At 36.2% G+C, this 24,424-nt stretch overlaps 1 protein-coding gene across 1 annotated transcript in view; it reads left to right on the top strand.

Annotated features, from left to right (window-relative positions):
• Positions 1-23,792, top strand: part of LOC131688191 (uncharacterized) — a 210,974-nt gene extending 187,182 nt beyond the window's left edge. The window contains exon 6 of the mRNA XM_058972361.1: positions 11,446-23,792. The gene's annotated coding sequence lies outside the window, so the exon portion shown is untranslated. The remainder of the gene's footprint in view (positions 1-11,445) is intronic.
• The last annotated feature ends 632 nt before the right edge of the window (positions 23,793-24,424 follow it).

Genomic DNA, 24,424 nt, shown 5'->3' with positions numbered 1-24,424 from the left:
TCAAACCCGTGGTGATCTAGAATCAAGAGACCGTTTCTCCTAACATATGACAGTTAAGATAAATCGCATTTCCTCTTCATCGACACAAATTATAAGCACAGACGATACATAAATCGATTATTTACAACAGACAATGAACACTGAACGTAAAGACGTAGTTTATATTAGGGTGTCCCAATTTCCAGTAATATTCTTTCATTTATACCTAGAAGGAATGAGAATGTATGCGTACAGAAAGCTTAATCCAACTTAAATAACACTATAAAATCTAACCATCGCACTATCGCAACCACACATGGATCGGACTATATTAAATGTATAAAACATATTTTGAAAATACTTCAAACATTTTTACATTGTAGGATACGTTTGCAAATTTCAAGGTGTTCCCCAAAGCTCAAAACACTCGACTGAGACGTTTTCGACGTTTGAGAACAGTCGGCTACACACGGTGTCTTTTTTTAACAACTTTATGCAAAAAAATCAGCATCTCTGAAACTTCAGAATGTGAAAGAATGGGCTTTCCCTTTTCATTTGAAACCAACATTAAAATAATCCGTCGGGGGGTCTAGAGAAACTTTTTTTTAAGTTTTTTTTTCGTGAAAATCTAGATTTTACAATAGAATTAGTTCATATTTCTGTCCCTAGATGGTGCTTTAGACATTCGGACAATACTAAAAGTGAGAATCTGATAGATATTTTAATTGTCTACAACTTTGTTAACAACTAAAAACCAATTTGAAATTATCTGGAAAAGTTGTTTAATATTTTAACGAAGTCTAAGTCTAAGTTAGTTTCACAGAATTAATTTAATGCAATAAATAAAGTGGTTTGTAAGTCAATTCACACGCACTTCTTTCATTTGCAAAATAGCTGTGTTTAGTGGAACAGTGCATTCAGCGGAATTTGAGAGCTTGGAAAGTCTCATCTTTTAACTTAAAATTATAATTCCAGATTTCACCTGATATAGGGCACCATTTATTTTTGGGATGAAAAGTCTTAGATAAGTGTTGACCAAACTAGTATGATATTAATATTCTTTTCCAAGACGGTGAGTGATTCCTCCCGCAGAAACAGCATTTTCAATGATGTATGCTTTCTTTTTCATTTTTCGATTGTTCTCGGGGATGACTGATAACTATTCTTGCATAAACCTCCTACTTTGCTAGCATCTTCGTATAAAATTCACTTGTCCTGAACTTCAACTTTTATATTTGAACAAACTTAATAAAACTGTGAACACCATTGCAATATTTCGCGAATTTCATTGCAATGCTTGGTTAAAAACGTTGATTATCTTTTTCAAAATTAACTCAATGTGACAAACAGTGAACAAAAAACTTTAGAGTTTTTGGATAAAGATAATTTTTTTGGGATATATTCGTGAATTTGTATGTATATAAGGTTTTTCTTGTACTCAAATCATATTTTGTTTTCAAAAGTAATACATTTCGCATATCCTAGGATCAATTAATTAACGATTTCTCGCATAATTGATAGGAAATGGTAGTAAAATCCAACTGCCACAATATACTTTGTGGAAAAAAATTGAATAAATCGCATTTGATAATGAATTAGAAGCTATGCCAAAATATCGAAAATTTATCATGAAATGGCTGATTTATATGCTTTGAAAACCTAGCCACTTTCCCGAGCAAAGTCCAACATCAAAATTACAGCAAATAGACAACATATTTTGATATCAGGATCAAATTGAAATCTTATTTTGATATCAGTTTAAATTTTTCCAGATATTACATTATATTTTGATCTCATTTTGATGTGCTTACATTTTTAGAAAAAAATGTTTGTTTTTATTTCTTTGACAAACATCAAATTGATTACTTATTTTGTTATCAATGAAATATTTTACCATCTCAATGAGTTTTCAATTTGCTTTCACTGATAGCATGAATAGTTCTTTGTTTGATGTCATAGTGCAATTTTTCTGCTTTCGATTTTGATCTTTTAACCGTTAAAACGACCAAAATGATAGCAACCTGAGCAATCATTCCCTACCAAATCACAACATCAAGTTTAGTTCTCAATTTGTTATCAGACTCTGCTCGGGTTTCGTTACATATCATTTTGGTTATTTTTGCAAAGTGCACCCCCATATCGAAAACAAAAACTTTAAAAAATTGATTTTTCTTAAAAAATAAAAGTTATGTGCTGTCTCAAAATTTGGTATTTCGGTAGTTATTTTCTTTAGAATGCGTAAATTTAACTACGAGAGCGTCTCATTTCAAGGGTTGACAGGTAGTTATTTGGAACTGACAGTTGTGAAAACCATGGATTAGTAAGGGTGAAAACATTTGGCGCTATTTGAATATTAGTTGTTTTTCTTGTAAAATTAAGTACGACAGTTGGGAAATGTAAACATTACCATCAGGAAACAAACCAAACGAAGCTTGACACAAGATGTTTTGTTTCCATCTTTCTACATTAATTTACTACTGAAAAAAAAATTACAACAGCAATCTAATACAGAACAACGTTTGTAACCATTGTAACAATCGAACTGTCAAATTTAATCATGGTCCAAAACAGAACCAATTTTGCAAATATCTTTTCAACTGAGAGATTTAAACTAAAAGTTAAAAAATCTGCCACATGGTTCACACTCTAAGTGTACATGTGAAAAAAAATCCGTTCATAAGTGTTCAGCTTGTTCTCGCGTAATAAAGGCTTGTTCAGCTTTTGTTATTTGTTTGGTTGTGTTCATAATTCAGGATCGTAGTCACGATTTTCGATATTTTAGTCAAGAGTAGTGCGATTGAGGTTCACGATTTAAGGGTCTTAGTCACGATTTTCGTAAATTATATGCACGTTATCGTGATATTTTATTCTTCAGTTCACTTTCGAATTTGATACGAGCAGTTTTATTCTGAGTAAGGAGTCAATATGAACTGGAGCATAAAAGTTTGACTGATCCGCGGTATCTTGTTTTGTTGACAATATCACTAACAGGATTTGTGGGTGTATAATGTATTTTTAGTGCTCAGCACAGTTTGTGTTTTCTGTCCAGACATCAAATGAATAACGATGTTCGAGACCCTAATAATTGTCTTATATCTGCTGCTCACACCTATTACTAGCCGTTAGCAGTTGGACATAACTAAGTGATATTTCATAAAAAACAATTTTTGTGAAATAGTTCTTGTGAAAATTTCATGACTGACAAGTCAGAGTTGCATTAAACTGAAAATGATTTGGGATATCTTCGAAATATCACAAGCGCTATATGTGGGTCATTCCACATCAGATTTACAACCAAAATTTTAATTCCTTCCAAAATTTGTTCTTGCATTCTTTAGCTAAAAATAATCGAGTCGTATTTTTTGTTTTGACTGAACATATTTTTTTAAAGTTATGAGTTTTTGAACTTTTGTAGTTTATAATATTGAACATTTTTCAATCACTGATAACTCGGAATCATTCGATATATGGAGTTGCGTTTTCAAATGAGCTTTCCGAAAAAAAATACAAAATTGTTTTTGTTATGTAACTTAGGAAATCTGCAATTATTAGAAACAAATTGAATTTCTTTAAATTTGGACCATTTTTTTACTTTTTACTTTCTTTAAATATTAAGAATCGTGTTAAAAAGATTATGTAAAAATTTTGATACTGGATATCAAAATACGTTGCGAGATATTAGAATTATAAACTTAAAACAAGGCAATTGGAAGTTCAGTCGTGAAAGTTATGAAAGAATCATGAACCAGTTCACGAATACATAATTTAATACTTTATGCTTTTGTGAACTAATTTACGAGCGCGAATAGTCCGTCGTGAATAATTCGTTAAGAATCATGAATCAGTTCACGTATACCTGAATATTTTTCGATATTGTGAACTATTTCACGAGCACGAATGGCCGGTCGTAAGTATAACACTGGGAATCACGAATCAGTTGAATAATGATATTTTGATTTTGGGTACTATTTCACGAGCACGGATATTGAATCGTGATTAATATATTAGAAATCAGGAACTAGTTCACGTTGATTGAAAGAATCCATGATAATTATTGCAAATTTCGTGACATAGTGTACGAGAAAATTTGTTTTGATTTTGTGAACTAATTCACAACCACGAAAATCAGATCATGTTCAAGATGTAATAAATCATTAATCAGTTCACGTCGTATATTCGGACTATGAATAATGTTCCTAAATCGATGAATAAAATTACGCCAACCTTTGATTGTATGAATAATGTTCATGAAGTTGTGAACTAGTTCACGTACAGACGTGCGACTCATGGATGATATGGCGGAAACCGTGACTGAAGTTCAAACAATATAGGTGATAGATACTGGAGGGAAATTAAACATAATTATAAAACACATGATTTTTGTTTTCGTAATGAAAAAACCTGATTGTTCCCGAATTCATATCACTTTATTCACGATTTTGGGAACATTTTTTTCCGTGTGAATGCAAACGGTTGAATTTCCTTAGATTTTTTTCTTTTCCGGTTTAATGTTTTCTGGAACTGGAGACATGGAAACTTGACTGTGATTTTGTTGGAAATAAAACCGTTTAGCGATTTTCTTTGCTAACACTCAAATCGGCTACACGAGGTTAATCGAAAATAATGCTAGAAATCTTATTTTCTTCTACCGTAGTAGGAAGAAAACGGAAGATACTGCTAATTCGATGTTTATGTTAAAGAGAACCATTAATGATTCGCAGTCATACAGAAATCGAACAGAATGATGCTGTCTGGGATAAGAAGGAGGGGAAAACATAAAGGTTTCAGAACCTTATCCTTTCAAGGGCGCCTCTCGTTGACATCTGGAAGCTCAAACTTGCTTTTATGGAAAATGTCATACGGAAAAAGAGACTGAGAAAGAATGAACACATTGAGAAAACGAAGAGGAATCGAACCTGCATTCTTCAAGTCTCTAGTTAGATGCGTTAAGGAGGAACTGTGATGATGTTATCACAAATTCTGAACAGTTTGATTTTCGGCGATATAACTATAATAACTACTAGTGCGACTCATGGATCCCAATCTAAGAATATACTTCGTTTACAGTTCTCCAGTTCATTATGCCCGTTAAAAGATGAATTTTTATTCAGATGTCAAAATATTTGAAACTTTTTTATCAAACAGAAAAATACGTCATTTGCAAGATTCAATTTTTCTAAGTATTCAAACTTAATCAGACGATTATAACCTATATCAAATAAAAGCTGAAGTAATTCTTTTCAAAATACATTTTAGAATTGACTCATACCAATACGAAATTGGTTCGGCATCCTGCCTATCATAAGTTAAATTCAATTGCCATCCCCACTCGAAACGTGCGATGCCCCAGCATAAATCAACATTAGAATATTTCCCCACAACCTAGCAAAGCTACACTCGTCAAAACGATGGCACCTAAATCAATAAAATTTCAATTTCCGTTACGCATTCGATATCCGGCGGGTGCACACGATTTAACCTACGCACGTATTGACTTCGCTGTACAACTTTCAAGCTCATGATCGCCGGTAGCCCTAGGAGGGTGGGAAATTGGAACGTGCAGTGAAATGTTCTTACAACGAATTGACTGGAAATATCCACATCGAAGACATCGTGTAGCCGGAGAACGCGATCTCGGCAATGGCGTGGGGGCGTGAAAATTAGCTTTCTTTTTCTTGACGGTTGTTTCTGGTGCTGGAATGAGGCAATGGCAGCAGCAGGAGTCGCTATAGGTTTTGGTCAAATCTAATTTTCTCGAGCTTTTCCGATGATGGAGTGTAATTTCCACATCACTGGGCTGGTTGGCCGGAAGCTGTTTCGCGTCAGTAGTAAAATCACAACATGAGAGGGGCGAGTGGATGGTTCTTCTATTGTGTTTGCTTAGGAGGTACGAATGCTGTTGTGGACTGATCTCAGTTCTGATGGTGACAGCTTGCAATAAGAAGAAGAGGTTGGTCGAATGAGCTCTTGAGAATTGCGGTTGGAATGCTTTGTTCATCGGTAATGAATCGTTTTGAAAGTTTCTAGAGCTGGAGAAGTTTTCGAAGTGAAAATGCTCATTTATCGAAATCAGTTATTATAAGATTGTCGCTTGTTCGAGAAACTACTATGAATTTGTTGACTAAGTTTTGTTCAACAAGATTGAGAGAAATTTAAAAAAAAATCGACTTCAAAATTACGTAAGCAAATAGCTTTAGTAAACACTTACGCATCTTAAAGCACGTTATACGTACTGATTGGTAATATACGCCAGTAAAATGTTTTACGAAATGCTAGGTTTTTTAACCAAAATTAATTGTTTAAGTTTACACTTTTTGGCATATAAGTTGCCATGCTCACAACCACATAAGCAATGAACCTCTGGCCCCAGGGTCGTAGAGAGAAAATACGGGCTCGGGGGGTCCAACGTACGGGCCCCCATCACTATATATTGCCCGAGAACCAAAAAGATAAAGTTTGAAATCTATTGGATTTTAACTGATATTATGTATATTACATTGAAATGTTATAGTTATGTACCAGTTTTTTACTTTACTTTTTAGTTGTTTGTAATGCTAATAACAGGGAAAAGGTAGGGCTGTTAATACTTTGGAATATTTTAAATACTTCCTCGAAAGTTTTGGTAACTTTGAAAAGAGCTATTTTTGTCAATAGTATTAGTAAAAGTAAAGAAATGGAAAGATTAAAAATGTAATACTTAGAAAAACTAAAAATATTATCTAAACGGAGATCAATGAAAACACAATGGGAAAACTGAATATTGAAAGAATATACAAAAAATACTAAAGATAGAAAATAAACAAAATAAATTCAATTGTCAAAAAATGTATAATCGAAAAAACCAAAACAGAACCTATGAAAAATTGATAAAAGGAAACAGTAAACTAGACAAACAAATTGCAAGGATTAAAGAAGTCGAACATTATTGAACAAATGGTGGAAATAATAAAAAATCGGTAAAAGTAGGAAAATTGTGAGAATCAATGAAAATTAAAAAAAACTACTAGAAAGAATTCAAACATAAATATAAAAATGCGTAAAACTGAAAATCTCGATAAATCCTTAATACAGTAAGATTCCGTTTTTGGCATGCTCCCTTTTTGGCACACTTCGATTTCGGCAACAAATGGGTTCCATTTTTGGCAACATTCTTGTTGTACTTAATAAGTCTTTTAAAAATGTGCAATCGATATTTGTCATTTGACTTTCTTTCCAAACATGGAAGTCATATTAACCCTCAAAGGCGCAGATCATTTTCTTTCAAATTTTGTGAAAATCGTCTCATAGTTTCAATACATTACTGTGATAATTTTGAAATGTTTTTGGCAATGTTGTTTTAAAACAGCGTTATGCATTTAAGGGTTAACAATGTTTTACACTATACGTGTAATACTTAATGATTACAATAAGCATAGAAATGTATTATTTTTGTAGAATATAACTAACAATTTATGTAGAATATAACTAATAACTAGCGTCTGACCGAATCCATTATTATAGTTAGACCCAGAGTCTGTGCACTTTAAGAGTCAAATACAGAGGAATGCGCTACATAGTAAGACTAGTTTTGGAAAAAATTTCAAAAGAACCTTAGTACCATTGCGAGCCTCTCTCTTTTTCGATTATTACAACGTCACTACAAAACTTGGCACTAAATTTTCAGTACATATCGAAAGCTGATCATAGCGCGTTCCAAAGCTGTATTTAGGAATACAAAACTGATGACTCCAAATAGTTTGATTTAGCTTTATGATGCCTTTGGCAAATTTGTTGTTTTTTGGCGATTTTTTTTCAGATGAATGGAATTAGGGTGGTCCTTGTGGCTAGGGTGTCCAAAGTATCGACCTTTTAGATGTGTTAAGTTTAGCTGCGCAATGCCCCACTATACATTAACACAAATAAATTGAAGCAAGTTTGTCGAATAAACAAGCTTATCTATAATAATAATTTTGTTACGATTTTTTAAAAGGATTTGAGGTAGAGTGCCTCTTGAAAAATCGGGTTGCTTATATTATCTTTTGATGTGTTCATTTCTTGCAAATGCGTTGTACTACATATTTTTGGAACTTTCATTGGAGCACATTTGTACCGTAGCACTGACATTTTAATCCCTTTTGTTTGGACAGTTGCAAGTGATTTTTACAACAAGAATGGTTTTCTTCAAACCCTAATATCTTCAAGCATTGCAATTCGATTTTCAATCTATCAATTCCATCAACGATTGGTTAGTTATGGAGAATTAATAAATTGATTTGTTTTTTAAAAGGGTAATGTTTTATAAACAAAATTGTTCATTAATTTTCAGAATGAATAGATAACAGCCCCACGAGCGAAATCAACACTACCGTGCAGTGAATTGTTTGTTTCGAATTAAATGATATGCTACACCTCCGTAATGAGGGGCATTGCATTCGAGAAATGCGCGAAGATTATGAGAACTTTAATGGATGATGACTGAATTTGATAAAAACATAAATAAAATTGAATTTTATTCATGTTTTCATCAATTTTTTATTTTTTGTCTTTCTTCTTATTCCATTTCACATATTATTTAAAATCCTTGAAACATTTTTGAAGTCGTAAATTGAAAATCTAAACTTTAAAAATAAGGTTCCTATTTTGACACAGTTACGGTTTTGTTTCCAAAAACGGAATCCTACTGTAATAAAATATATTTTACATTAAAAACGAAATTTAAGACAATAGAAAAAGTGAATAAAACGATGAGAATGCATAAAATTGGAGTGATAGATAAAAATAAACTAACCATGGAGAAATTGAAAAAAAAAATAATGAACCGGAAAATATTGAAAAATTGAGAAATTGGAATGATGAAACGACGAAATTAAATAAAGAAATTTGGAAGGTATGGATTGAACAAAAATGGAGTAAAAGAACAAAATGAAAAATGAAAATATAGAAAAACCAAACTGGAAAAAACAAGAAGAAATTGAAAAATATGGGTAAAATTATTAAAATAATGAAAAAATACATTAGAAATGATTTTTGAAATAAATTCAAACAACGGACTAAATGGGAAACGATGAGTGGCAATAAAGATACATTAACTGTTTTATAGGAAAATAACAAGAAACAAGAAAATAAAAAAAATTAAGAAGCAAACGCATTGGAAAATGGTCAACAGAAAAAGTGCTTTCCAAATAGGTTGAATGGAAACTCTGGAGAAATAACAATAATGAACAAATTGAAAGATGAAAGAAAACGTGCAAAAAATGAAATTTTTTTTATTAAATTAACAATGGAAAAAGGGAGAGCTAAAAACTAGAATGCATGGAACATAATACGAGAAAGATAAGTAATGGGACAATAAGACAAATTGGGATGAATTTTAAAAAAGGAAATGTAGAAATGCAATAAAAGGAAAAAAAAGATAATAGAAAAGGGTATGATAAGAATAAATGGAGCAAATAGACAAATTTTAGAAATTGGATGGAATGACAGAAGAAACGAATAAAAATGCAGAGTATTAAAATATGAAGCTATAGAAAAAATAAAATAAAGGAAGTAAAATTCCCTCAAAAAATTGCAAATAGAATGGAATACCAGAAAGATGACTTTAAATTAAAGTAAGTGGTAAAAATAAAAATACAAAAATGAAGAACATGAAAAGATGGATAAAATTAAAATATGGTAACAATGGAAATAAATAAAAATAGCAGAATGTAAAATTTTCAGAGATGCAAAAAAATCTACAGCTAGAAAAATATATATCAATGAAATTTTATCAAAATAAAAAATATGAAAAAAATAGTGAAACATGTATCAAAGTTCTAATAAAGGTTGTGGTTGGATTTTACGCTATGCTGGATTCGAAAACATTCATAGTCCCATGAAAAAAATAAATTTTCCCGTAATTTGTGTTGGTGAGTTAGCACACTTTGAAATATATTACAAGAATGTTGTAACTGATTTATAGTAATCGTTACGTTCAGGAAGCGAAAGAAATTGACGTTCAAAATCTCACGCTCCTCCAGCTACCCGAATTCTAAACTGGCTTTTATATTAAAAGGTTAAATGTATAGTATATCAAATTATTTTACAATGACATATATTTTGGCTTTCCAAGGAATTTAGACCCAACGAACGTGATCATTGTACACATTTTTCTCATACACGCGTTTTCGAGTTTGAAATTCTCAATTATTTTCGAGATTTCATTAATTCGAGAATTTCGAGCTCTGAATAACCGGTTTTGCCATGCACTCAATTCGAAGGCTGTAACATTTTCTTCAAGCAAAAGATTTTAACAAGCTGAAAAATTCGAAAATTTTATTGACCAGGGGATAGACTTCAAGAGATATATGGGTGTGCTTTGAAATCAATTAGAATTTCGAATTAATGTATTTACTCGACAGAATTTTGGAACGATTCCATTGCAAATAAAAATGCTTTGCTTTATTTCTTATGTAGCTCGTAGAACTAGGAGAAATATCATATTTTCGTTACTTTCACCGAAAAGTGTAAAGTTTTGTAAAGCACACCACTTTGCTGTACCGTTTATATTTTAGCTGTATCTTTTCGCATTTGTGAACAGTGTTGTTGATTTAGTTTGGTGTTGTACTTCGATTCTTCGGCTATCCAAAAAGAATCCAAAAGCACTACCCAGGATGATGTTTATAATGACAGTGTGCTGAACGATTTATAAAATGATGCTGAGAGTTCCTGGTGAAGAATGGGCAACGAAAAATTGCAAAAGAATCCACGGGATTCTTCCGGAAGAAAACCGAATAACCTGAACGAAGACCCGGAATTTGCCTCTAAAAACCGGTGTGGCAACCCTAAACAGAAGGCTGAGAAGTTTTCTTTTTCTTTCTTATAATTACTTTCGAAAATAACCTAGCAGTTGCGAAGACAGGAAATTCACTAAATCAAAAAAATTGGATTTCATATTGGCAAAATTTGAAGACAACTTTATGATTTCTAATCAAAACATTTAATTTGTTTAATTCTAACAAGTCTGATCTTATTTCTGTTTCGATCATAAAATTTTAATCTTAGGGTCATTCGCTTCTTCATTCAAGTAAGCAAATTTTCTATAATAAAAACTATTCCTGTGTGCTGGGTTGGAAATCGAACCTAGGTGAGCTGTGTACATGGCAAGTAGTTTGAAATTTTCGCTATTGTAGTCACATCATACACACGATATTGAATTTTTAATTGCATTACCAAAAATTTTTGCCGAAAAAGTATTTGTCCAAATTTTAGTTTCAGTTAAAAATTCGGGCCCTCTTCAGAACTCCGAGCCCGGGGGAAAACACCCCGTCCCACCCCCCTCTCGGCGGCCCTGTCTGACCCTAACACAGGGCCATATCTATACACTTGGTACTGGTTCTAATTTTAGCAGTTTTTGGTATCATCACAAACCGCAGAAAATGTAAAAACTTTATATGACAATAATTTGCTTACTGAATTAATAACTGTTTCAATAATCTGTACAATTCACAGGTTCCAGTAAGCCCACAACAGAGCATCAGCTGCACAGCAACCATCCTCTCAATCTCCAGTAGCAGTGACCCGACTATGTAAAGGTAACAAACATTTCAATAGAGAAAAACAAAAATGAGCAAAACTTTATCGGCGACAGGACGACACTAGATAGAAGGACAAAAAATGAACTACGAAATTCCACACAATTTATCATTTAAATTTTCTTGTGAATATACACTTTGCAAATATATTTATCACGAAGCCGAACATATACAAACTGAAAAAAAAATCCATCTTGCTGTGAGCTATAGATTTTAAACTACAACTAGTGAATCTAGGACTACTACTAGTATTACTTTGATAGCTAATGCAGGAAAGTTAGCGGAAGCATTTAACTGTGTGTCTAATTGGGGAAGATTCCAAAACGTACGATAGGTGATTGAGTTAAGTGATTAGGAAAAAAATAGCGATACATATTTATCAACTACATATTCTACAGTCAGAGCTTGTGTACCAAATACTGTAACGAAATTTCTTCCCCCCTCTCGTAAGTGTACAGTACAGATGGTATCCTCTATGACGATATTTTCATGCAAGCGGCGAACAAGAAAAAAAACGAACCGCATAGAATAGTGTGATATCAGTTAGGAAGCAACCAAAAAGCGAATCAAAATGTGAGCGTTTCGATATACATAGTATTAAACTAGAAACATAAGCGAAACTGTTCGTTCAGTCAGTTAATCCTGAGCTTACCAGCACATTTTACCATTTCGTAGGCATATCCCTTTTCGGTTATTTATGCACCGGACGCTTCCTTTTTTTCCCCCGTTCCCCAAACAATGCAACTCTTTACACTATCAGCTGACAGTGAGCAGCTTTGCGAGCAGGTCACGTAGACGGTATTTATTTAAATTGGACACCGCATATTTTAATCGCAGGTTTTTGCAATATTCATACAGTCAGTGGATTTTGGTGGGGTGGCTGCCAAAGTGCATGAATATTTCGTTGCCCTGCTATTCGTTGTGTATTCGAACGGTAGGTGAGGAAGCAGCTGCCACGGTAATCCTTTGTAGATTTAGCCCGGATGATTTCACTGCGGAGATGTGCTTTGTTTCAAAATATCCTTCGGACATCAGCAAGTATTTTTGATGCTGCATGGTGCCTCCGATGTTGTTGGCCTGGCGGTTTGTTCGACAGGAATACTTTTTGTGAAAATAGAATTATTTGAAAGATTTTGGGGATGTTGGTCCAAGCGTCATTTGTTTGTAACATGATCGAACTCAATGTTTTGTTCTGTATGTTGGAAGTGTCTAAGTTCGTGTGAAGCTATCGTTTTTTGTGAAGAGCAGGCGCTTAATTTATCATTCATATGAGTAAATAAATCCGCATAATTTACTAAATAAATTAATAAATTAATAAATTACTTGCACAATAAAAACACATAAAAAAATATTAGCACTCATACAATTTTTTCCGGACGCTATAGATTTTTTCACCGTTCGGAATTCCGGTTCCGGAGTAACGGGTTGAAGAGTGCGGCTACACAGCAATTTTCCATATAAATTGGTGCCAGCATGGTAGCTTAGTCAAAATGGGTTCAAAATTACTTGGATTTTCCAGTCTAGATCAATAATGGCTAACCTAAGTCGCCTTGACCACATTGGTCACCTACGATGGTTCTTGATTCCATATAAGCAGGAACTAAAAAATGTCCAAAGAGAAGTCTTTAATGTCCTTATGGACATTGTTTCTCACATCCACAAACTTGTGGAGCTCCTCCACCTAGTGCTTCGCTGCCACTACTTTTGGCTTCTGTGGGGTGTAATTCGTCCCGCTCTGCTCTGGCCGTTGCTGCTGCCGCTGCTGCTTCTCCACCTTCTCCTGCTCTTGCTGAATGACTTCCGACCTCACCAAACCACCTCTGGTGAACGGATTCGCCGCCCCTGTTCCGTATGTGTTGGTCCTCGCAATATATTTTAGCCATTTTTTGAATACAAGATTCGTCCTGTGCTACTTCTCGAAACTGCTTCAAGCTTTTATTGTTGTGAAATTTGATCCACTCAAACTTTTATTCAATAAATTCGCTTCGAATTGGACGATTATTACACTTTTTTCGCTAAAATCCAAAAGAGGAGGTGGGGAGATGCTAAGCGCTAATAAATGGGTCATTCCACGCGAAGTGACCAAAAAAAGATGAAAACTTGAAATCGACCTTCACGGATTTGAACCAAATTTGGAAGAATTGTTCATCTAGGGCCAATATATAAAATCCAAATTTTTGTGTCAATTGGACCACCCCTCGGGTCATGCACAGAAAAAAATATTTTGTAATTTTAAGTTTATTTTCATGCACATATTTGGAGCATGAATATAAATGTAAAATTAAGTTTCACCACAAACACACACGACTTGTCGTGCTTTCTTCAACGAAACGGAAAACCAATGCGCTTCTTATGTATTTTTACTCGAATACTGCTGTAAAATGAATGACATGTAATATTACACGAACGAAAGTGTAAAATTGTATGCTGTTTGATGCTCCAATTGATTTTAACGTAATTTTCAATCAAATATTTGATTCAATCGTTGTATGTTTACATTCGTATTGATTTACATGTCGTTTAAATTTCATTATTTTTTGGTGTGTGGGAGCACCCCCCGTTTTGACAATTTGCCAAAACCCTTAATTTTCTTTTGATCATATCTCCGGTTCTATTTGCTCTAGAATCAAACCGCAAGATGGATTTTGAAGAAAATTGTTCAAGGAGTCTTGAAAATCTAGTTGGCAGTGCTGCCAACTATGCGGTTTTTTCAGTTAAACATAAAAGGTTAATTTTTCTCTCAGTGCATATATTTTAATTTTTAAATTCTAACGCCATCGCGTTCCTCAGACATGTTTACATAAAAAACACTTATCATCTCAATATAATATGAGCAAATCTTGAGATATACCGTTTTGAAGGGAAAACTCGCATTTTCTCATACAAAAATCCATTTTTATTAGCCAAAATATAAAAAATCTTCAAACGGTCATAAAAATCGACCCTGATATGCTAGAAGTAAACCAAAAACATAGTTTTTCATCATTTCTCGTCTACTTCACGAAAAATTGTGTTTGAACTCAGAATACTCAAGTTGGTTTTCTAGTGTTATGCGCTTGCGATTTTATATGGGAAATTGCGATTTTTTCTCTTCAAAACGGTATATCTCAGGAACCGCTTAAATTATATTGAGATGATAAGTGTCTGAGAAACATGATGGCATTAGAATTTTAAAAATTAAAATATATGTATTAAGAGAAAAATTAACTTTTAATGTTTAACTGAAAAAATCGCATAGTTGGCAGCACTGCCGCCCAAAATTAATATTTTTTCTAGACTCGTTGAACAATTTTTTTCAAAATCCATCTTGCAGTTTGATTCTAGAATAAATAGAACCGGAAATATGATCAAAAGAAAATCAAGGGTTTGGGCAAATTGTCAAAACGGGGGATGCTCCCATGACCCGAGGGGTGGTCCAATTAACACAAAAAATTGGGTTTTTATATATTGGCCCTAGATGAACAATTTCTCCAAAATTGGTTCAAATCCATGAAGGACGATTACACGTGCCTTGATCACTTCGCGTGGAATGACCCATATCCATTTATTACTGATCAAAACATTGGTCATATATCGATATCCATTAAAAAAATATGTACCTGGGGAAATACATGTCAAACTAATGGACTATTATACATAAGAGTGATGCCAGCTATATGCGCCGTTTGGTAACCTCTTTTTTGCGTCCTCGTAATGCGAAAGTGTTACTACAGTGAACCATAGACTCAAATTCAAATCAGATTCACGAACAATTCAAAAATGAATAACATACAAGTTAAATCGGTTACATTATTATAGTTGAATTGATCAATTTACAATTCACACCAAAATTTGACAGCTTATCCCTATAAACGTAGTGTTAACATTCAGTCTTTTTCTACAAATACCATTACCCTATGGAGAAAATGTAAATCTACTAACACAACATGAAATTTTCCTTACTTCTACATATTTTCACCTTAAAGATCGAGATCTAGTGTCATCTGAAACAAAAAAAATAAGACATGATAAAAGGTTTGTCGCTACTAGCAACAAACCTTTTATCATGTCTACATGCCCGCTCACAAAGTTGAGATCAACGGTGTAGTCACCGAATCGAGTTTGTTATGTGATGCACGGAGCTGGCGGTTTCAAGGACCCCTTTCACCAGTGAGCAAAGATTTTGAATGTCAATGGCAGTGGATTTGACAAAAAGGTGTGTCTGCAAACTCATTTTGGGTGACCTTTCGCGGGACTCCTTTGCGTTTGCGTTATGGGTTCTTCGGCAAGGGCCGTTTGCCTTTTCGACTGTTTACGCAAATGATAACAATAAGATTTACTGTGACAATTATGCAGATAATCATGACTCTGACTGTGACTGATGTTTTCCATATAAGGACATTTTTCTCTGCTCCTAAAAACAATAGAGATATAAGATTCCTTATAATGGCTTCAATTTTTCTCTTGAGAGGGCGCCAAATATACCAGCTCGAGGAAGCTCTGTCACAAAATATTCGAGATCAAACAAAGAAATTCCAGCACTTTCAAGAACACCAAAAATCTCATGTGACATTTCAACCAGAGAATCAATTTAGTGTAGAACTGGTTGGGCTTATATGAGTCACCGATAATGCGATAATGATTGTGATTGCGTGATAATGCGATAATGGTAATGATTGTGCTAATGCGGAACTCTTCCTAATATCGACAAGACTTTTATTTCCACGGTACGGCATTCCTAAGCTGACCAACTCTGTCGAAAAAATCCGTACACCATACCGCAACGAAGCGAAATCGTTCATCATGCTCAGGCAATCGGTTTTTACAGTGCACGGATTTTTTCGTCAGAGTTGGTCAGCTTAGGTATTTCGATGATAATTGTTCTACCTTACTCCATGATCTTCTACATCTACATCTTTACACAGGTTGCCTGCCTCACTTTTTTTGGTTCAATGTATTCCTACCGATTAGTTGTTTACATAAATCGCTCCAACTATTTTTACTTTTTGACGAGATTTGTGAAGTTTTTATCGTTGTTTGTCGTGTTAATCGACTCAGTATTTTGTTTTTAACATTGTTATTGTGCAGTGTGAAAGTGTCTCCTGTTTGCTTTTGTGTTGCGAAAAAATCAGCGAAGAACGTAACTGATGTGGTTTTCGTTTGAAGCGAAACTGAGTCAGTTCCTAACCCCAACTGCTGTCAAAATGTATGAACTGACAGCAGTTGGGGTTAGAACCTGACTCAGTTTCAGGTTCAAGCGAAATCGCCATGAGTGAACTTCTGTGACTTAACCACCAAAACTTTCCACCGAATGCAGCGTCATCTATACTTCATTGTTCGCATTCTCAGATCGGCATGCATTATGGCAAGTGCATGCGATCACTGCGCGAAAACCGTCAAATCGGATAACGACTTTATTGAATGCATAGGTTTTTGCAAAAATGTGGTACATAGGCCCCCGTCGTCGCGAGGATGGCCCTGATCCAAGCAATATTCTTGTTGGTGGTCGAAAGCTAGTCGATAATAGCAACATTGTTACGGTTCCACCTCCCGCGCCGTTGCTCTGGATGTATCTTTCCCGATTTCATCCTAGCGTTAGCAAAGAGACTGTCGAAAAAATGTCTAAAGAAGGACTAAATTGTAACGAGGAGATAAAGGTTATTCCACTTGTTAAAGAAGGCATAGACGTCAGTACTTTGAACTTCATATCCTTCAAAGTTGGAGTTCACCCAAAGTACCGTGATGCAGCTCTTAACCCTGACACATGGCCGCAAGGCATTCTGTTCAGGGAATTTGAAGACAGCCGTACCCAGAACATTTGGAGCCCGCCGACTGATTTTCCACCGCCTCCAGAAGAAGCATGTACCTCTCTAATGCAACCCGGCCCATCAATGGTCCTGCAGACTCCGCAACGATTGGCCATGTCACTATACCAAGCCACACCGCCCTTGTGAAGGAGTATCGATGCCGATCGCATACTGGGATGCAATGCAGTTGGTACTATGGAAGCCCTCGATCCCCCCGCTACAGTCGAGCCCTTGCCGCCAGCGTTCATCAGTCGTCCCGGTCCTGCATGTGTGGGTGGGGAAAGGGTCTTCCAAGCCGCCTTTCTCGGTAAGTATTATAAAAATTGTAACGATACAACGCACAGTGGGACGAGCCCGGACTTAAGTCCATATATGAAGGTTATGCGATATTCTCATTAGTATTTTTCTCGTATCAGCTGAGCCATCAGAGACATTTTCGCGAGATTTTAGGTGATTTGAATGCAAAATGAATTTTTGACAGCTTTTTGAAGGGCATAACTCAAGTGTTTTTTGCATTATTTGACCATAGGTACTACATACGGTTATTCTCGTTTTTCAAAGAAACCGTTGATTTTATGAATTGCATTACTTCACCAAAATTATCCATGTGTTAAAATTACATCGTAAAATCGCTAAAAATAAGTCACTAGTTGGTTTAGTTAGTGTTTAGATAACTGTTTGTCATGAATTTTTATTAAATTCGAACTTCTAAAGCGAAAACAACAACGACGCCCATGAATGCCCGCGATCACACTATGCTCATTTGAAAGCTTTTCATTTTCTCTTTAAAATGAACCTATGCTAGTTTTGCGAAAACTTGCGATAAGTAGTCAAAATTTGAAAAAACTGTGAATGGAGACGCATGGTTATTACTGACATTTAATTTGAATATTCACTTTATAACTAGAATAATGACACTAATTTATGCACAACTTTCAAATAGCATTTAGAGCATGATCTACCAGGGTTTTAGTAGTGATCAAGAGTAAGGAGCCGAGTGGGAAGTATGGTTTTTAAGTGGTAAAGGAATTAAGAATGTTTAAAATTCAGTAAATATTTTCAACCATCTGATATGTGTCATAAAATGTTTCATAAACTATTTTTGCTAACTTACGCAATAACTGTCAAATTGAGTGAACACAGTAGAGTTCTAGTCATTGGTGAGACTATTTTATCCGAGTTTGCATATCACTCATATAGCTTAAGGTTGCACAGAGAATGCGCAAAATTCGCAAACGAAAAAAGCAGTTTTTTTCCACACCGTATGTCAGATCTTCATAAAAATCAATCAGCGTATATAGAATGTTGTTACAGTACTGCTGATTGATTTTTATGAAGATCTGACATACGGTGTGGAAAATAACTGCTTTTTTCGTTTGCGAATTTTGCGCATTCTCTGTGCAACCTTAAGGGTATGCGATATTATCCAAATAAAATAAGACCATTTTTAAATGAACCATATACGCGAAAAAAGGATTTTGGATTTATTTTTATTTAAGATATGAAATAAGCAATCTAAGTAACTTAAAACACACCTGCGAAAACAAAATCGTTAACCATCTTGTTGATTAGTGAATGTAAATCAGTATTCCACTAAGACGCTCAAAATGTTTATTTTGAAAACGAAAGAAAATTTGGTTTTCATACCAAGTAACCCAATAATGAATTAAACGTTCCAAAATTAGTCAATCACATCTTATTTGATCCTTAAAAATAATATAGTCATTTCTGAAGCCCCATAATGAGATGTCAATCAATTCGTTTCAATACGGAAAAAAAATTCCAAAATTACAATTGAAATAAATCATTATAGAAGACAAAATATTTACTTTTGAGCCACTCTAATAAGAAATAAAGTTAATTTCTATTTTATAACCAACATAGGAATTCAGCGCACAAAAATGTGTTTAAATTTTTTTTGAACCTTCACAACAAAATAATTATTTTTGAGCCACCCTAATGTATAATGATTTTTTTTTACAAATATAAAAAACGATTTAGCACACGAAAATTAATATACACAAATTTTTAGAACGATTTAGAAAAAAAAATATTTTTGAGACACCCTAATGAATAGTAAATGTTTATTTTTGAAATGCTTTGATATCGAAAACGAATTCAGCGTACCAAAATTATATAAAAATGTCCTATATGAACCGATACGGAAAAGTTTGGACTTTAGTCCACATTGTGTTCTGAGTCGTGCCACTGTGCAACGGTTGAACCGATTCACGCTTCTAGCTCATCGTACGACTCTCGTCGCAAGCTGCTACCACCCCGTTCCTGCTCTCCGCATTCCACCATCGGGTTCCAACGCATACTGGGACGCACCGCAGTTGGCACTATGGAAGCCCTCGATCCCGCCGCCACAGTCGAGCACTTGCAGCCAGCGATCATCAGTCGTCCCGGTCCTGTATGTGGGATGGGTGAAAGGGTCTTCCAACCTGCCGCAAATGGCAAGTATACATCTGTTCCGAACATTTCAAGCGCTGATGTATGCTTCGCTTCCAGTTTTTGCCTTTTGCTCCGACATCTTGTTATCAGATGCCAACCATATCTCTCGACGACGACGATAGTCGTATTTTGGGGCGCGACGCAGTTGATTCGGGATACCTCGAATCCCTCACCACAGTCGACCAGGCGACCGTGAACCGTTCCGATACTGTTCGTGGGATTGACGAAAGGATCTTCCTACACGGCAACATGGCTTCGCTCTCTACTGTACCTAATTCGTCCTCCAAGAACATCGAGGTTTACTACCAGAATGTTGGTGGCTTAAATTCATCAACGGACAGCTATTTGCTCGCGACCACGGGTTGCTGTTACGACGTTATCGCCTTGACCGAAACGTGGCTTGACAACCGTACTCTGTCTCGCCAGGTCTTTGGTTCAACATTCGATGTCTACCGCTGTGACCGCAATGCCCTCAACAGCCACAAGACATCAGGCGGTGGTGTGCTTATCGCCGTTCGCCGTGATATAAAAGCCCGAGTGATCAACGATGAACGGTGGGCGAGCTCCGAGCAAGTGTGGATATCAGTGAAACTTGCCGATCGCAATCTGTTCCTGTGTGTTGTGTATTTTCCACCTGACAGAATTCGTGATTCCAGCCTGATCGATGTACATCTTTCCTCCGTTTCTTTTATCGCCTCGATCGCCGCCTCTTCTGATGATATTGTTATACTGGGCGACTTCAACTTACTTGGCTTGACGTGGTGCCAAGCAAGTAATGGTTTTCTACGATTGGATATCGAAAAATCTGCGCTTATTAACAATGCCAGATGTATTTTGGACAACTACAGCAGCGCAACTCTTCGGCAAATTAATAATGTCACCAACGTACATTGGACCTCTGCTTTGTAAGTGCCCGGGACTGCGCTCCGTACTGCTGCACTGCACCGACTCCTTTAGTCAAGCAGGTGCGTCATCATCCCACACTACATCGTGTATTCGCTGGTAACCTAGGAGTGAATTTTGAAGACGTCTCAAGCTCTATCGTCTACGATTTTTAAAACGCTGACTACGACGGCATCGTTAGCACGCTGTTGGATATAAACTGGGACGAAAATATTAACAACGACGACGCGAACGAAGCAGCGATGACGTTTTCTAGTATTCTTAACTACCTTAACGACCGCCGTGTACCAAAACAATTAGTACCGATGAACACTCTCCCTGGCAATCAACCGTCCTTAGACGTTTAAAATCTGCCAAACGAGCTGCATTTAAAAAATTCTCGAAGCATAAGACACTTGCATTACGAAATCACTACTTTCAACTCAACCACGAATACAAACAACAAAGCAAATTTTCAAGCGTTTTTTCCAACGAGCGCCTGCCACCACAACAAGTCGCTGCCGCCGCTAATTTAACTCCTTCTCTAGGACGAACCATCAATCGAATTTGTGTCGATAATGCTGCCATTCTTGCAGCAAATGCCAAACTGAAAGCATCTTGTTCCCCAGGTCCAGATGGTGTTCCCTCGATTTTTGTCAAAAAGTGCATCAGCGGGCTTCTTGAACCACTTCGGCGAGTCTTCGAGCTATCACTCACTACTGGTACATTCCCTTCGTGCTGGAAAGCAGCGCACATGTTTCCAGTTCATAAAAAAGGAAACAAATCGAACATTGACAATTATCGGGGAATCTCGTGTTTAAGTGCTGTATCAAAACTGTTCGAGCTGGTTGTGTTAGATCCTATTTTCTTTCACTGCAAACACTACGACATTGACAAACCTGCTCTCGTTCACAACATATGTAATGGATGGATTCGCTGACGGATTGCAAACCGATGCTATTTATATGGATCTATCTGCGGCCTTCGACAAAATCAACCATGATATCGCAATAGCGAAGCTGGCCAAACTCGGCATTCATGGACAACTTCTGCGCTGGTTTCGTTCCTACCTCGATGGAAGGCAACTCCAAATCAGCATTAAGGACTGTCTATCTGCACCATTCTTCGCTACATCCGGCATATCACAAGGAAGCCATCTCGGTCCAGTAATATTCCTCCTCTACTTTAATGACGTCAATTTCACATTACAAGGACCCCGCCTTTCTTTCGCCGACGACATGAAAATTTTTCAACAAATACGGGATAAAACCGATGCCGAGCTTCTTCAAAGGGAACTGGTCAGCTTTAGTACGTGGTGTGATCTAAACAGAATGGTTTTAAACCCGAGCAAATGCTTGTTCACGCGGAAACGCCAACCGACTCAGTTTAACTACCATTTCTTCGGCTCGAGCATTCCAAGACACTCTCGCATCAAAGATCTCGGAGTCATCATGGATTCGGCATTAACATTCAAACCACATACGTCATACATCGTGGATAAGGTATCACGATGGCTTGGGTTCATCTTCTGAATAGCGAAAAACTTCAGGGACGTATATTGTCTTAAATCGCTTTACTGCGCGTTGGTCCGCTCAACGTTAGAATATTGTTCAGCTGTTTTGAATCCGTACTACCAGAACGGGATTGACAGAATCGAGGCTGTCCAACGCAGGTTCATACGCTTCGCCCTTCGTCATCTCCCATGGCGAAACAGATTTCAGCTGCCGAGCTATGAAAACCGTTGCCAGCTTATACACCTCGATACACTCAGCATTCGGAGGGACTGCTCTCGAGCCCTGTTCGTCTCGGATTTACTCTCTGCCAGAGTGGATTTCCCTACAATCCTCGGACGTCTGGATCTTCAAGCCCGCGTTCGAGCTCTACGTAATAAGTTCCGTTCAGGAGAACCAACTATGGTTGCCAGAGCGCTGTTACCGGACTCCAACGAATTTTTAACAGTGTGGCGACGGCCTTTGACTTCAACCGGACGAGGAATGCGATAAAAGCGAAAATGTTGTCAATTTTAAAATGTAATTAGTTTAAGCAACCACCATTGGGACCAAGGGGCCTGTTGGTGAAGGTAATAAACATAAACATAAACAATAAATCTGAACGGAACTGACAGGACCATAGCGAGGTTATCTGGCGCCTTTGATGGCGTCTCAGTAGTGCGCCCCTTTTCAGTTCGAATTTTGAACAATGAAATATCTGGAAATGGTACTCATATTAAGATTTATTTTATAAAACATCAAAATTTCAGCGCACGCTAAGGTTTGCGCCTTGGCAGAGGCCATCGCAGCCAACCACATGCTACGGGCCTGGTTATAAGGAATACACTGAAAATCTCGTCGAAGTTATGCCATGATTTATGCTGGAGGAAATTATACGTTCTGTTCTTTAAACTTTACTTCACTTTGTAATAAAGATCGTCTTGACTTACTGGACAGATTGAATGGCTTTTGTAATTTTGATGGTAAGCTGTAGTGTCTTTCAGGGGACTTTAATTTTTTCAAAGATCAAATATTCCTTCCTTACCATTGGTGTTGGCTGAACAATAAACATTGCATTATTAGTCTCATACAATTTTACTAGAAAGTTGAAAAATGTCATAAAATATGTGCGACACTGCTTTGAAACAACCCCTATTTTTAAAGGAACGATAAGTGATTGAAAATGGATGTTTAAAATCCCACTCGAACTTTCCATATTGCTTCAGCAACAAAAACTACTCGTTTCACGAGCCATTTGTTTTGCCTTTTGTTCATTTTAAATTATTTCGATTTCGGAAAGGGTGCGAGTGTACTTTAACACCTTCTTTTAGCTATCGCTTTGAAGTCTACGACGCATTGGAATTCGCCCAGCAACCATACTTCATCCTGACCTGAATGCACATACCACTGCACTCTATTTCCACCAAGCACGGGGAAAATCGTGCACATTAAGTTATTTCAATAAAAAAGTCTCCTTCTACCATCCCGTTCTGTATGTATGTCGGTCCAACACAACCCACCGAGCGGCAGTTCTATCCAGCAGTTTATGCAACGTTCTTTTTTCCCCTTTTTTTCGCCTGAAAACTAAAGTCACGTACCGCATTCGTGCACGTCCGAATCAGGGAAATCACATCGTTTGTGATATTTCCCAACCCGAACAACCTTCTTCGACCCATTCATTGCTGGCTGCGCGACTTCACGGCTGTCGAAGGTAAGCGGAACAATACACCAAGTACAGGTCGGGTAACGGCTGCCGATCATTGCTGTCCCCCGACACTCTATCAGGCAAAAAAACCGGTGCTGAAATTGATATTGTAATTTTTTATAACGAAGCGAAATCGAATTTGCCGTCGAAGGCGAGGAGTTTAGACGAGAAACACTGCTAGTGAAAGCGCCATCAGCATTGCCAATCGGGCTGACGAGCGGGGAATTGGAAAATGGATTTGTTCGGAAGTAAAGATCGAAATTAGTCTTCCAAGTAAAAATTTTCAAAATATCACCACACCTTACACATATCTTCAATCAGTCTTTGTTTTATTCCTTTTTAGTCCGAGCTTGATCCATACTGAATCCATTCTTAAAAAAAAACTGTACGAACATTGAGCAAAGTATTTTGTAGGAATTGTATTCAGCGTAGCAATAGGTTCAATATTTGAACTATTTAATGATTATGTGAAGCAGCAGAACAAAATGGTATAATCAAAACGTTTTTATTAACATATACTCAAATTTACTTAAACAGGCACACTTACACACAATAAATTCTACTAAATGATTGAACACA

Source organism: Topomyia yanbarensis, chromosome 3 (assembly GCF_030247195.1).
Source record: "Topomyia yanbarensis strain Yona2022 chromosome 3, ASM3024719v1, whole genome shotgun sequence".
Classification (NCBI taxonomy): domain Eukaryota; kingdom Metazoa; phylum Arthropoda; class Insecta; order Diptera; family Culicidae; genus Topomyia; species Topomyia yanbarensis.
Note: the sequence above shows the minus strand (reverse complement) of the source record. Positions and strands in the feature narration are given on the sequence as shown.